This window comes from Urocitellus parryii, chromosome 9 (assembly GCF_045843805.1).
Source record: "Urocitellus parryii isolate mUroPar1 chromosome 9, mUroPar1.hap1, whole genome shotgun sequence".
NCBI lineage: Eukaryota > Metazoa > Chordata > Mammalia > Rodentia > Sciuridae > Urocitellus > Urocitellus parryii.
Genome location: NC_135539.1, coordinates 93,461,728 through 93,475,128, shown reverse-complemented (window position 1 = coordinate 93,475,128; position 13,401 = coordinate 93,461,728). Strand labels below are relative to the sequence as shown.

Below are 13,401 nucleotides of genomic sequence, written 5' to 3'. Positions count from 1 at the left end.
GGAACATTTGCCTTTCTTGGAGCAGGCCATATGCACTGAATGACTTTATTAGAAATACACTGGCTGCATCATCAGGCCATTTTGATCAAATTACCAACAACTCAGATGCAATAGCCTCTTCAGAACTCCAGTTGGGGCTGACTGAGGTTTTGGTCCATAGTGTAATCCTGCTTTCTTCAACTTCCTTCCACAAGTATTAATCCCTATTAAATATCCTGCATAATACATACTGGCTCAGTGCCTACTTCTGAAGAACACAGCATACTATGTAGCAACTGATAAGTGGAATAACAGCACAACAAATTCCACTTTCTGATATAAGATGCAAAATAACATCTGGCATTCAGATCCACTCTGAGTTAGTGACATCTTGCAACAGCCAGCCAATCAGATACCAAATACTTTTAATAAAGGAAGTGAAAGGACAGGCAAAATATTAAATGACAACCCATGAAAACTGAGAAAGTGACAGAAATGTTTAGATAAGATGAACTCTAAATTATCACTGTGAAAGGATTATTCAAATTTCTAAGTAATACTGAACTTTTAAAAAAGCATTATTTTAAAATAATAAATCAAAATTAATATTTATAATGATACATATTTTCATTTATAACAGTTAAGAATTTTTAAAAGCATTCCAAAACAATGACTATATAAAAAAGGAAGTCAGATGCATCATTATCACAAATATTATCCCTATAATAGTAAAATGTGAGTTTAAAATTAATTCATCTATAAAGCAATAGTTTTTAATTCTGGCTGGACATCAAAACTGACTAGAAAGCTTATATAATCATATTAGTTGGGACCAAATTCATACACTGAAAATCAGATTACTGCATACCAAATGATCAATAAGAACTACTAATTTAAGGCATGTGTTTCTCTTTCCCATCAGCAGCATGTCTCTCCCAATCAGTTCCTTCTTATTGTTTATATGGGTTAGAAGAAAGGATTCATATAAGAATGCTTTTATTTTCTGTTCTTCCTACTCCCCTTCATATATACATACAGAAAAAATTACCATACTGCATTGTGATACACCACCACTTTACCTACAGGTATTAAAAAAAAAAAAGCCTCATGCTACATTGTAATACTACAACCAAACTGCATCTCCAATCAAAAAGTCAATAAATAGGATGGCATCAAATTAAAAAGCTTCTTCACAGCAAAGGAAAGAATCAAGAACGTGAAGAGGGAGCCAACAAAATGGGAATAAATCTTTGCCACCTGCTCCTCAGATAGAGCATTAATATCTAGGATACACAAAAAACTTTTTGTTTAAAAAAAAAAACCCTACTCAATAAATGGGCAAAGGAACTAAACAGACTTTTCTCAAAATAAGAAATCTGAACAGTCAATAAATATATAAAAAAATGTCCAACAATTAAGAGAAATGCAAATTAAAACTACACTGACATTTCATTTCACTCTAGTCAGAATGGCAATTATCTAGAATATGAGTAATAATAAATGTTGGCAAGGATGTGGGGGGAAGGGTACACTTATATATTGTTGGTGGGACTGCAAACTGGTACCAACACTCCGGTAAGCAGTATGGAGATTCCTCAAAAACTAGGAACAGAACCACCACATGACCCTGCTATCCCACTCCTCAGTATATATCCAAAGGATTTAAAATCAATACACTATAGGGATGCAGCCACTGCAATGTTTATAGCAGCACAATTCACAATAGGCAAGACATGGAGCCAATCTAGGTGCCCTTCAACAGAAGAATGGATAAAGAAAATGTGGTACATATACACAACCGGAGTATTACTCAGCCATAAAGAACAACTACTTTACGGTATTTGCCAGTAAATGGATGAAACTGGAGACTATCATGCTAAGTGAAACAAGCCAGTTCCCAAAAGTAAATGTTTTCTCTGATATGCAGAAGCTAATCCAAAATCAAGGGGGGAGGGGGCTTACAAAAAAGAATTTAAGAAAGATCAGTGGAGTAGACAAACGGGAATGTAGGGAAGGGAGAAAGGATGAGATAGGAAGATAGTGGAATGAATCTGACTTAACATTCCTATGTACATATATGAATATACCACAGTGAATCTCGCCATCCTGTACATCCACAACACATTATTTAAAATAAAAATAAAACACAAGTAAATAGCAGAAAGATCAGTAGAACACAGGGAAAGGAACAAGGGATGGGAGGATGGGGTAGAAAAGAGAAGTACTGGGGATTGGCATAAAACAAATTATATTTCATGCTTTTATAATTATGCCAAAAGAAATTCTATTATCATATATGACTAAGTGTCCACAAAGTATTTAGGGTTGAATAACTATGAATGCTTTCTATTTTCACTGTTCAAGGGCTGGGGACATAGCTCAGTTGGTAGAGAGGTTACCTCACATGCATAAGGCCCTGAGTTCAATTCCCAGCACAACAACAACAAAAAAAAAAAAAAAAAAAAAAAAAAACCAACATTTTTTTACTGTTCAAAAGCCCTTAACTTGATGATCTAATAATATATAATCATAATAATAGTATATCCAGGCTTTTAAATAACTAAATAATACTCTTAATTTTTCAAAAGAAATGGTATATTGGTAATAAAGAAAGGTTTCACTAGTAAAATTTTGTCATAGATACCCTTTCATTAGTTAGAAACTAGAATTCTTAATGGGAACACTAATTTGGGGCTCATCTACAATTTGGAAAAGTTATTGATAAAATTCTCTCAAACTTCTCAACTTCTCTTTTTCCATTGCATATTGTCTTTTTTTTTTTTTTTTAAGAATTCTATGTGAAAGCAGGCATGGCGGCACATGCCTATAATCCCAGTTACTGAGGCTAAGTCAGAAGGATAGCAAGGACAGCAAATTTGAGGCCAGCATGGACAAAAGGCTAGCCTGGGCACCTCAGCCAGACCCTGTCTCAAAATAAAAACTAAAAAGGATTGGGGATATAGCTTAGTGGTAGAGTGTGCCCAGGGGTTCAATCCTCAGCACTAGGAAAAAAAAATTTCTACGTGAATAATAAAAAATTAATGATCATAAAATTCCAGGTACTGTAAAATAATGGTGGCTGTCCAAATCCTAATCCTTCAAAACCCATCTAGACAACAATCAACAGTGAAAGCAACGCAGGGACAACACTGACAGCATAACTCAAAGAAAGATTACCATGAAATTTAAAGTTATGTGTATTTATGGAAATAACTATTTGAATATATCAAATTCAACTTTAGAGGAAATTGGCTGAAAGAGAAAGAAACTGTGAGAAAAAGAAGAGCTGGGAGCCAAGGTATGATAAAACACAGATTAAACCACTAACCACCATCACTGAAAAGGTCCTATGATGAGTGAGTTGGCTAATACAGAACAATTTAGGAAAGATAAATGAAGAGGACACTGGTCTCTGGACTACCTTTACAACTTTCTGTAAATCTGAAATTATTTCAGAATAAAATGTTCACTTAAATAAAAAAAAATTATGAAGCAAATTTATGTAAATATTATATTATGATCCTCTATCTTGTTTTATATTAACATATGTCTTCATGCTTACTATATGACAAATATTTGTATTTGGATAGACAACATATTACTAAAAAAATCAACTTTGTAAAACTGTATTAAGAGTCAATAGTATTTGATTTGTGAACGATTTCTTGGGAACTGTAATGTTTTGTAATAAACACCAAAAGACCAAGAATTTTCAGGGGTCATGGGTGGCCCTCCTATGATCTTGTCCCTCTCTTCTTTAATTGCCCTCCCTACCCCTCTTCCCATGATCTAAACCTCCATCCCCTGGATAAATCCAAACTGGCCAAATTATCAGCTATTAAACAGCAAAAAAACACTACTTTCTATTCTGAGAACCACACCTTTAACTATACCTTCCAACTGTCCTTTCTTGCTTAAGTCTATAAAAACTGTCTTTGTTTCCTAAGACAGTGTTTTAGTCAGCTCTAACTCAATGGGACTCTACTAATACACCATAATCTTCTGACTTTCATTTTTCAGGTTATATTTACTTCCATACTGGGATATGGTATAACACTGGTCTTGGTAGTAAGATTCAACCACCTTATGTAAACAGTTTTACAATAATACTAATGTGGACAATCCAATGTATGGGGAGATTCAATTAAAGCCTTCTGAAGATCCAATAAAATAATAAAATGAAGGATGTAATTTCTTTTTTTCAGCTTCTTTTTTTTCATATCTGTTTGTATATAAATTGTTCATACCAATTCATATCTTCATACATGTACTTTGGATAATGATGCCCATCACATTCCACCATCATTATTAACCCCCTGCCACCGCCCTTCCCTCCCACCCCTATGCTAATAGTTCTGCACAAGTTTTCCATTTGGTACAAACAGTGGTACAAAAAAAGAAGGAAACAATTAGTACGAAAATATGAAAATAGGGCTGGGGTGATGGCTCAGTGGTAGAGTGCGTCTGGCATGTGTGAGGCACTGGGTTCGATTCTCAGCACTGCATATAAATAAATAAAATAAAGATCTGTTGACACCTTAAAAAAATTTTAAATATGAAAATATATGATAGCATTAGAGATCAGATTAGCAGTTTCCTTAAATCTATCCTTATCCTGTACTGTTTACTCCAAATAACAGATATCTTCACATTGATACCACTGCTGTGTCTGTGTTATACTACTGTAGATGCCCTGACAAACAGTATTGGTTTGCTATAAGAGCACCTTGTCTAAAGACCAGATGGTGAACTGTGTAGTGAAGAGCTAATCTTACTCAAACTAAGGTCCCACCTTTGTCTTTTTATGATGGGTATCATTTGTATAGGCCACATTACGTTCTGACTCTAGAAGGGATTACAATTAAAGGCATCATCCCAGCTTCTAGGAGCACAGGAGAAGACTAAGGATAGTCACACTGGCAGTGGAAAAAGGCTCAGGTGTACTTCCATAGTTAGCAATACTCCATTTGACAGTCATGTATTAACTCCTGCAAGAGAGGATGATGGGAGTTCTGCTTTTGGTATTTTTAACCTCTACCCCACTCACATCTTCCTTTAGCTGGTTTAAATCTATATTCTGATAGGTAACAAATCATAACTGTTAAGTATAACAGATTTCAATGAGTCCTATGAGTCTGCCTGCAAAATTATCAGAGGTTGGGGTGGTTTTGAAGACCCTGAAACTTTCAATTGGTATCAGAATTGAGGGTGTTCTTTTGGAAATTTCCCCTCTAACTTTATAGCTGACCCAAATTCCTCGCAGTAACTAAATACCAATCAATGAACTTTAATGAAATGATTATCTTTATGTAAAATAATCCCTAGAATGGTACATGTCCTGAGTTTATCTATAGCTCTACTGTAACAATGTTGAACTACAACAATACCTATTCTTTAATAATTTCAGGATATTACACAAATAGCTCCTCCATTGGCAATATGAAAAATTACAGCTTTATTTTTGAAAGCGACGCGGTTGTAGGTATGGAGGAGCCCTCTCCTGACAGTTTCTGCTCCTGACTCACCGCTGTTCACTCTTGCTGAGGAACAAGTCAGTCAGGAAGCCACGCTGCAGCCATGGCATTTAAAGACACCGGAAAGACACCTGTGGAACCAGAGGTGGCGATTCATCGAATTAGAATTACCCTTACCAGCCGAATCATGAAGTTGCTCAAGAAAGTGTGTGCTGACTTGATCAGGGCACAAAGGAAAAGAATCTCAAAGTTAAAGGACCTGTTCGCATGCCTACTAAGACTTTGAGAATCACTACAAGAAAAACACCTTGTGGTGAAGGTTCCAAGACATGGGATCATTTCCAGATGAGAATCCACAAGTGACTCGTTGACCTGCACAGCCTTTCTGAAATTGTTAAGCAGATTACTTCCATCAGTATTGAGCCAGGAGTGGAAGTTGATGTCACCATTACAGATGCCTAAGTCAACTGTTTTAATAAATTGATTTTCAGTTGTTAAAATAAAATTTTAAAAAATTCCAACTTTAAAATGTGACTCAGGTCTATGAGGGAGGGACTAAAGGGAGTTCTAACAAAGTCTCAGGCCTCCAAGTGATTCTAACTCATTATAAAGTAATGATTTTATACATATCAAGAGGATAATTACCAAATAGTATTCACAAATCTAAAATAAAAGAGATGAAATCAGCCTGAATCCCTGGTGAAGGCCCAGGATATACCTATCCTACATAAAATTCTTAAGGAATAGGCATGAAAAACTCCCTAGAGGGCTGGGTATGTGGCTCAAGCGGTAGCGCGCTTGCCTGGCATGCGTGCGGCCCGGGTTCGATCCTCAGCACCACATACCAACAAAGATGTTGTGTCCGCCGAGAACTAAAAAATAAATATTAAAAATTCTTTAAAAAAAAAAAAACTCCCTAGAATTTAATTCTGTTGTGTTTCCCAAAAAAAAAAAATTTTATTAAATTCCTTTTTCTGTTATTTATCAGTATAAAGTTAATACCATTCTCTAAAACATTATTAACATCAAGAAAATGAGGTTAATAAAAAATGCCAATCCTAAGTATTGAATATGAGGAAAAATGGGAGTTATGAAGGAATCCATAAATAAGTTAACATTTTTATTTTTGTTTTTGGACTAGGGTAAAGAAAGATCACTTCACAAATATATGCTATCTTAACAACTTATCCAAGCTAATATTTAAAGTGTTGGGGAAAAAAGTAGGAAAGAACACATACTTTATTAAGTTTCTCCAAACCTGCTGAATTTGTCTTCGAAACAGATTTTATCCAACAAAAAAACTAGTATGTCTTAGTCCTTAGGATCATAGCCTGTTCTAAAACCTGAACATTTTCACATGAAAAAAAAAAATTCTACCAGAAAAAGGAATAAAAGCAAGCATGAAAAATATGAAAACATAAACTTAACAATTTCTGTTCACTGGTTAATTTTCCCTGCTGTAGTTTCTTTACTTTTAAATATAATTTTGGTTTTACCTCCTTATTCCTTTTATAGGAGTAGTAATATTCAAGGACCACAATCTGTTCATACAGATGATCACTGTTATTGCATTGGTCATTGTTTCTTGTCTTTTACATTGCTCTCTGTGTGTGTGTGTGTGTGTTGTAAGGTATGTGAAGATAAAATGCTTCAGAAGTTCATACTGATACTTCAATTGAATTCAGAACTATAGGTTTTTAGTAATACTCTTCTGTATTATATCAGCATCTCTTTTCATCTATACCAAAAATCCTGATTCTTAAGGACACTGGGAATGACATAATTAGAATACTCCATAAAGTATGCTTAAAGTTGTATATTTATTTTACATTATATACACAACAATCTCAAAATGACAGTAATTATACTCACCACTAATTTGTTTACTCAAAACAATTTGAAAAAAATTAAATAAATTGTTCCCAGTTGTCACTAGCTACTTTTATAGTTATCCTATATATTTGTTGTAAGAGCATATAGCCATACTTCTTTAGCTTTTTTTTCTGCTTTTCTTCCACAAAGAACCATTTAATGAGAAACACCAGCCTTCATGCTATTTTGCCTCAGGCCACTTTGATTGTCTGATTTTTCTGGTAGACAGATTCTGCAGGAAGAATTCAGGGAAACAACATACCCCAAGTTCCTGGAACTTGAAACCATTTGTACATGCTCTTTATACCTGAAAGTCAGTTTTGTTCACATTTCTTTTCTGGAATACCATAAATATTAAGTGTATTTCTGTCATAAATCTTTTTATTTTTATCAGTTGAACTGATAAAATATTTTTCTTTTATATGTCACTTCTTCATTTTATCCCCCAACAGGATTTATACCTTCTTTCATTTAAAGGTTAAGAGTTATACTAGAATTTTTCATGATCTTTTTCCATTATGTTATACTTCTTAAACACACTAAACATTCATTCATTGAGTATAACTAAAGAAAATTGTTTTAAACAGTTGCATATTTTAAGGCATTTAAGAAGGAAAAAATAAAATTTATAATAAAATTTTTACCATTTATTATTCTTTTCTATTCTTTCCTGAAAATTCAGATTTCCTTCTGCTATCATGTCTCCATATTTTGAAGTATGTTCTTGAGAAATTTTTGGGAAGGCCTGGCACAATGAATTCTTTTGAATTTCCTATATCTGGAAATATATTTTTTCTATGTTACAAAAGGAAATTGTCTCTAGGTTCAGAATTTGAGGTTGATAATTTTTTTCTTTTCAATAGCTTGAAGATGCTATTCCACTGTCCCTATGATTTTGATGAGAAGTCTGAAACTGTTCAATTGTTTTCCCCCACACAAATGGTGTTCTTCTCTAGATGTTTTCAAGACTTCTTTATCTTTCCATTTTCACACTTTGATTATGATGCACTAGTTATGGTTTCCTCTTTATTTTGATTTATTAGATATGGTTTCCTATTGATTATAATACATTAATTGTAGTTTCCTATTGATTATGATGTACTAAGGGTGGTTTCCTATGATTATGACATATTAGGTGTGGTTTATTATTGATTATGATGGGCTAGGTATGGTTTCACATTGATTATGATGAACCAGGTGTGGTTTCCCAGCATCTATGCTATTTGGGATTGCTGTGATTTTTTTACATTAAAAATTCAATTTATTTCTCCAAACATGAAAACTTGGGGACTTATTTTTTCTGCATGGGATAATTTCCACTGATTCATATTCACATTTTTCTTATGTACTTCCTGTGCTTGAAGCCTTTCAGTGAATTTTTATTCAAAATGCTGTGTTTTTCTGTTTTCAAATTTCTATTTGGTTCTTTTACAGTTTATTTCACTGCTGAGATTTTTCTATTGTTTCCCTCATTTCAAATGTGGGCTTTCTGTTTTGTTACTTCATGGAACATACTTAAACTAAGTGCTATTTAGGTCTTTATCCAATAATTCTTATGCCTCTGTTACTCTAGGATTGCCATCAATAAAACATTTTTTTCCTCCTGAGATTGAATCATAATTTAATTAATTTTCAATGTATTGTATACATTGTGAATGTTACATTGGGCTCTGTCATAAAAGTGTGAAAAATAAGTGTCCTAATTTTACCAGTCAACCTACTTGAACTTGTATGTTCACACATATCCTAAAATATGAACAAACCTTGAGAACATAACATTAAGTAAAAGAAGCCAAGGCAGTCAGAAAAGACTTTGTTACATGACTTCATTTATATGAAATTTCCAGAAAAGCAAATCTACAGAATAGAAAGTAGGCTAATAGTTGCTTAGGACAACTATTAGAAGAAAACAGAGAAGAGGTTAAAGGTACAGGATTTCTTCTGAAACAATGAAAAGGTTATAACATGGATTGTAGCATTGGTTGCATGTATCTGTGAATTTACTTTAAAAAAATATATACTTTAAATGAGTGAATGTATGCTATATGAATTATGCCTCAGTAAAGCAATTTAGAAAGACTATTTACACTGAAGAAAGAACTGAAGAAGACCTTAGAAGATGGATGGAAAGATCTCCCATATTGTTGGATAGGCAGAATTAATATTGTTAAAATGGTCTTACTACCTAAAGCATCATATAGATTCAATGCAATCCCCATCAAAATACCAATGACATTCTTCACAGAATTGTGGGGGGAGTGGAATTCATTTGCAAGAGTAAGAGACCCAGAATAGCCAAAGCAATCCTGAGCAAGAAGAACAAGACTGGAGGTATCACAATACAGGATATCAAATCATACTACAGAGCTATAGTAACAAAAACAGTATAAAAGAGACATAAAGACTAATTGAATAGAATAGAAGACACAGAGACAAACCCACATAGAAAGAGTCATCTGATACTTGACATAGGTGCCAAAAACATATGCTGGAGAAAAGATAGTGTTTTTAAGAAATGGTTTTGGGAAAACTGGATATCCATATATAGGAAGACTGAAATCTAGATTTCTATACAAAATTCAATTCAAAGTGGATCAAAGACCTAGGAAATTAGACCAAAAACTCTGCAACTGCTACAAGAAAATGTAGGCTCAATACTCCAACATACTGACACAAACATTGACTTCCTTAACTAGACTTCTAAGCACAAGAAATAAAACCAAGAATCAATAAGTAGGACAACATCAAATGAAAGGCTTCTATACAGCAAAAGAAAAACAATTTAGAGTGTGAAGAGCGAACCTATAGAACGGGAAAGGATCTTTGTCATCTGCACCTCATATACAGAATTAATCTCCAGGATATATAAAGGACTCAAAAAACTTAACACCAAATAAATGGGCAAAAGAACTAAACAGACACTTCTCAAAAGAAGAAATACAAATGGCAAAAAAAGGTATCAAAAAAATGTTCAACATTTCCACAATGAGAGAAATGCAAATCAAAACTACACTGAGATTTCATCTCACTCCAGTCAAAATGGCAATTATTAAGAATACAAATAATAATAAATGTTGATGAATATGTGAGGGAAAAGGTACATTTTTACATTATTGGTGGGACTGTAAATTAGTACAACCATTCTGGAAACTAGTATGAAGATTCCTCAAAAATCTAGGAATAGAACCACTATATGAGCCAGCTATCCCACTCCTCAGTATATATCCAAAAGATCTAAAATCAGCATACTATAGGGATACAGTCCAATTGAAGTTTATAACAGCACAATTCACAATAGCCAAACTATGGAACCAATCTAAGGGCCCACCAACAGGTGAATGGATAAAGAAATTGTGGTATATATACACAATGGAGAATTAACCATTAAGAAGAATAAATTAGGGCTGGGATTGTGCCTAGCACGTGTGAGGCACTGGGTTAGATTCTCAGCATCACATATACATAAATAAAAAATAAAAGTATTTTTTTAAAAAGAAGAAGAAGGGTGCTGGGGTTGTGGCTCAGCGGTAGAGTGCTCGCCTAGCATATGAGGCCCTGGGTTCTATCCTCAGCACCACATAAAAAATAAACAAATAAAAAATTTTCATTTAAAAAATGAAAAAAGAAAAAAGAAATTAAAATTAAAAAAGAAGAAGAAGAAGAAATTATGACCCCTGCTGATAAGTGGATGAACTGGAGACCATTATGCTAAGTGAAATAACCCAGATCCTGAAAGACAAAGGTCGAATGTTTTCTGAGATGTGAAAGTTAGACCAAAATAAGGAGAAAGAGGAAGGCAGGAAGGCAGGCAGGCAGGCAGGCAGGCAGGCAGGCAGGCAAGGGAGTGGGGGTCCATGAAAACAGAAGACAGATCAATGGAGTAGAGAAAGGGGGTTTAGGGGAAGGGAAGAAAGAAGAGAAAAGAGAAGAACAGTGGAATAAATCTGACCAAATTTTATACATATATGAATATACCACAGTAAAGCTTACTTTTATGTATATCCACAAGGCACTAATTGGGAAAAAAATTTAAATAATTAGAAGAAACAACAGTATAGTAGAGGAAAGGGAACAGGTAAAGGAAGGAGTGGTGGGGAAGGGGAAATAACTGGGGACTGAATTAGAGCAAATTATATTCCATGCTTATATAATTATATCAAAATGAACCTTAATATTATGAATAATTAAAACAAACTAATTTTTTAAAAGAAGAGCACACTGTAGCAACTAGCAAGAAAGAAAAACTATTTAGAATCTAATCTCACAACAATTTTTAATTAAGATGAACTGAACACCACTGGTCAGTTATACAAAAAGGCAGAGAATTTTCCTTTTAAGATCAAAAATGTTTGAAGAAAAGTGGTGAAACATGATGATCATTATTATCCAAAGTACATGTATGAAGACACATGAATGTGTCTTCATATGAAGTACATGTATGAAGTACATCATATGAAGTATATGTATGAAGAATTGGTGTGAATATACTTTGTATACAACCAGAGATATGAAAAATTGTGCTCTATATGTGTAATAAGAATTGTAATGCATTCCGCTGTCATATATAAATAAAAATAATTTTTTAAAAAGCAGTAACATAAATGACTATTATTATTAACTATCAAGGATATAACTAGTGCTATTATAAATAGAGCTAATAAACAAATTCAAAATCTTCAGATCATTTTATAAAAGTGTCTTTGAAGGCTTTAAAATGCAGAAGAAATTCTGTGTTGTTTTTAAAGCTGTTAAATATTCTACCACCATAGATACCTATGTCTACTAAGAATCTTTTAAAAAAAATAAATATTTTCTTTTTTAAAATAACAGATAAGTTATTTCTTTGTTTATATCCAACATAAACAAATAAACTGGTCTTCTAAAAATTGTATATGTATATCTAATTCTCTCTATTCCACAATCTTAAAGTACTATATACCTTATAATTTTCTGTGATTCTAATAAGATCCTTTTAGTTTGAAAGGAACTGTGTAGCACTGTTTATAAGATGATATTGTAAGAAACTACCCAAGAAACAGAAATCAAGGGAAGGCACACAGTATCAGCTGGTAACATTTTGGTACCAGCATCAACATTATGATTATATCTACAGATCATCAATGTGGTGCTAGAAAATACCACCAAAGTCCTAATCTTTCCCCCTCTGTAATCCAAAAGTAAAGCACAATATAATCAGTACAACATTGTAATTAGCAAGATTTTGAATTTGATTATTGGCATTTTTTAAAATTATAACTGACCATCTGAACAAGAAGTGTATTGCTGAGTTTAGTTAATATGTTTAGAAATAACCTACAATTAGGACTTACTTTATCATAACCCAACATTTGTCACACATCCTGCTTAATGATGTCAAGTCATTAGAAATTACTTCTACCCCCAAATTCTAAATTTCAGCAAATAAATGATTAAAGAGAAAGCATACACCCTTAAAATGTAAACTGCCTCTTCAGCAAATCAAAAATTAGTAATGCTGGAATTCAAACTTTAAGTGGAAAATTTATGTACATCTATGGCAAAGTCTAAAATCTGAGTTTAGAGATTATCAAAAGAAATCTGGTGTTGTGGCTCAGAAGTAGAGGGCTTGCCTACCCTTGCACGTGTGAGGCAATGAGCTCGATCCTCAGCACCATATTAAAAAAATTAATTAATTATATTAAATTTTTAAAAAATCTCCTTGAAGATAATGTTTTTTAAAACTGGGGTGGGGGGCAACCACTTTGTTAAAAACACAGGAAAGGATAACCATATTTTTATAACATTGTTATGTCATGGGCTGGGGCTGGAGCTCAGTGGAAAAAGGCTTGCCTAGCACACATGAGGCACTGGGTTCAATCCTAAGCACAATATAAAAAATAAAATAAAGGTATTGTGTCCATTTATAACTAAAAATATTTTTAAAACGTTGTTATTTCATTATGTTGTATTTTTTATGTATTCAAGTGATATCTTTTACATTAAATTGATGATAAAATATAATTTCTGAACCTTAATGGCTCTTCCCTTTAGCTTATTTCCTTTGTCCTTCCTTTCCTTAGCTAAGCTGTTGAAATAC

At 33.3% G+C, this 13,401-nt stretch overlaps 1 protein-coding gene and 1 pseudogene across 7 annotated transcripts in view; one reads left to right on the top strand and one right to left on the bottom strand.

Annotated features, from left to right (window-relative positions):
• Cdc42bpa (CDC42 binding protein kinase alpha) overlaps positions 1-13,401 on the bottom strand; it is a 293,703-nt gene that overhangs the window by 174,894 nt on the left and 105,408 nt on the right. The gene's annotated exons all lie outside the window — the stretch shown is intronic.
• On the top strand, positions 5,557-5,915 carry LOC113194625 (small ribosomal subunit protein uS10 pseudogene; annotated as a pseudogene).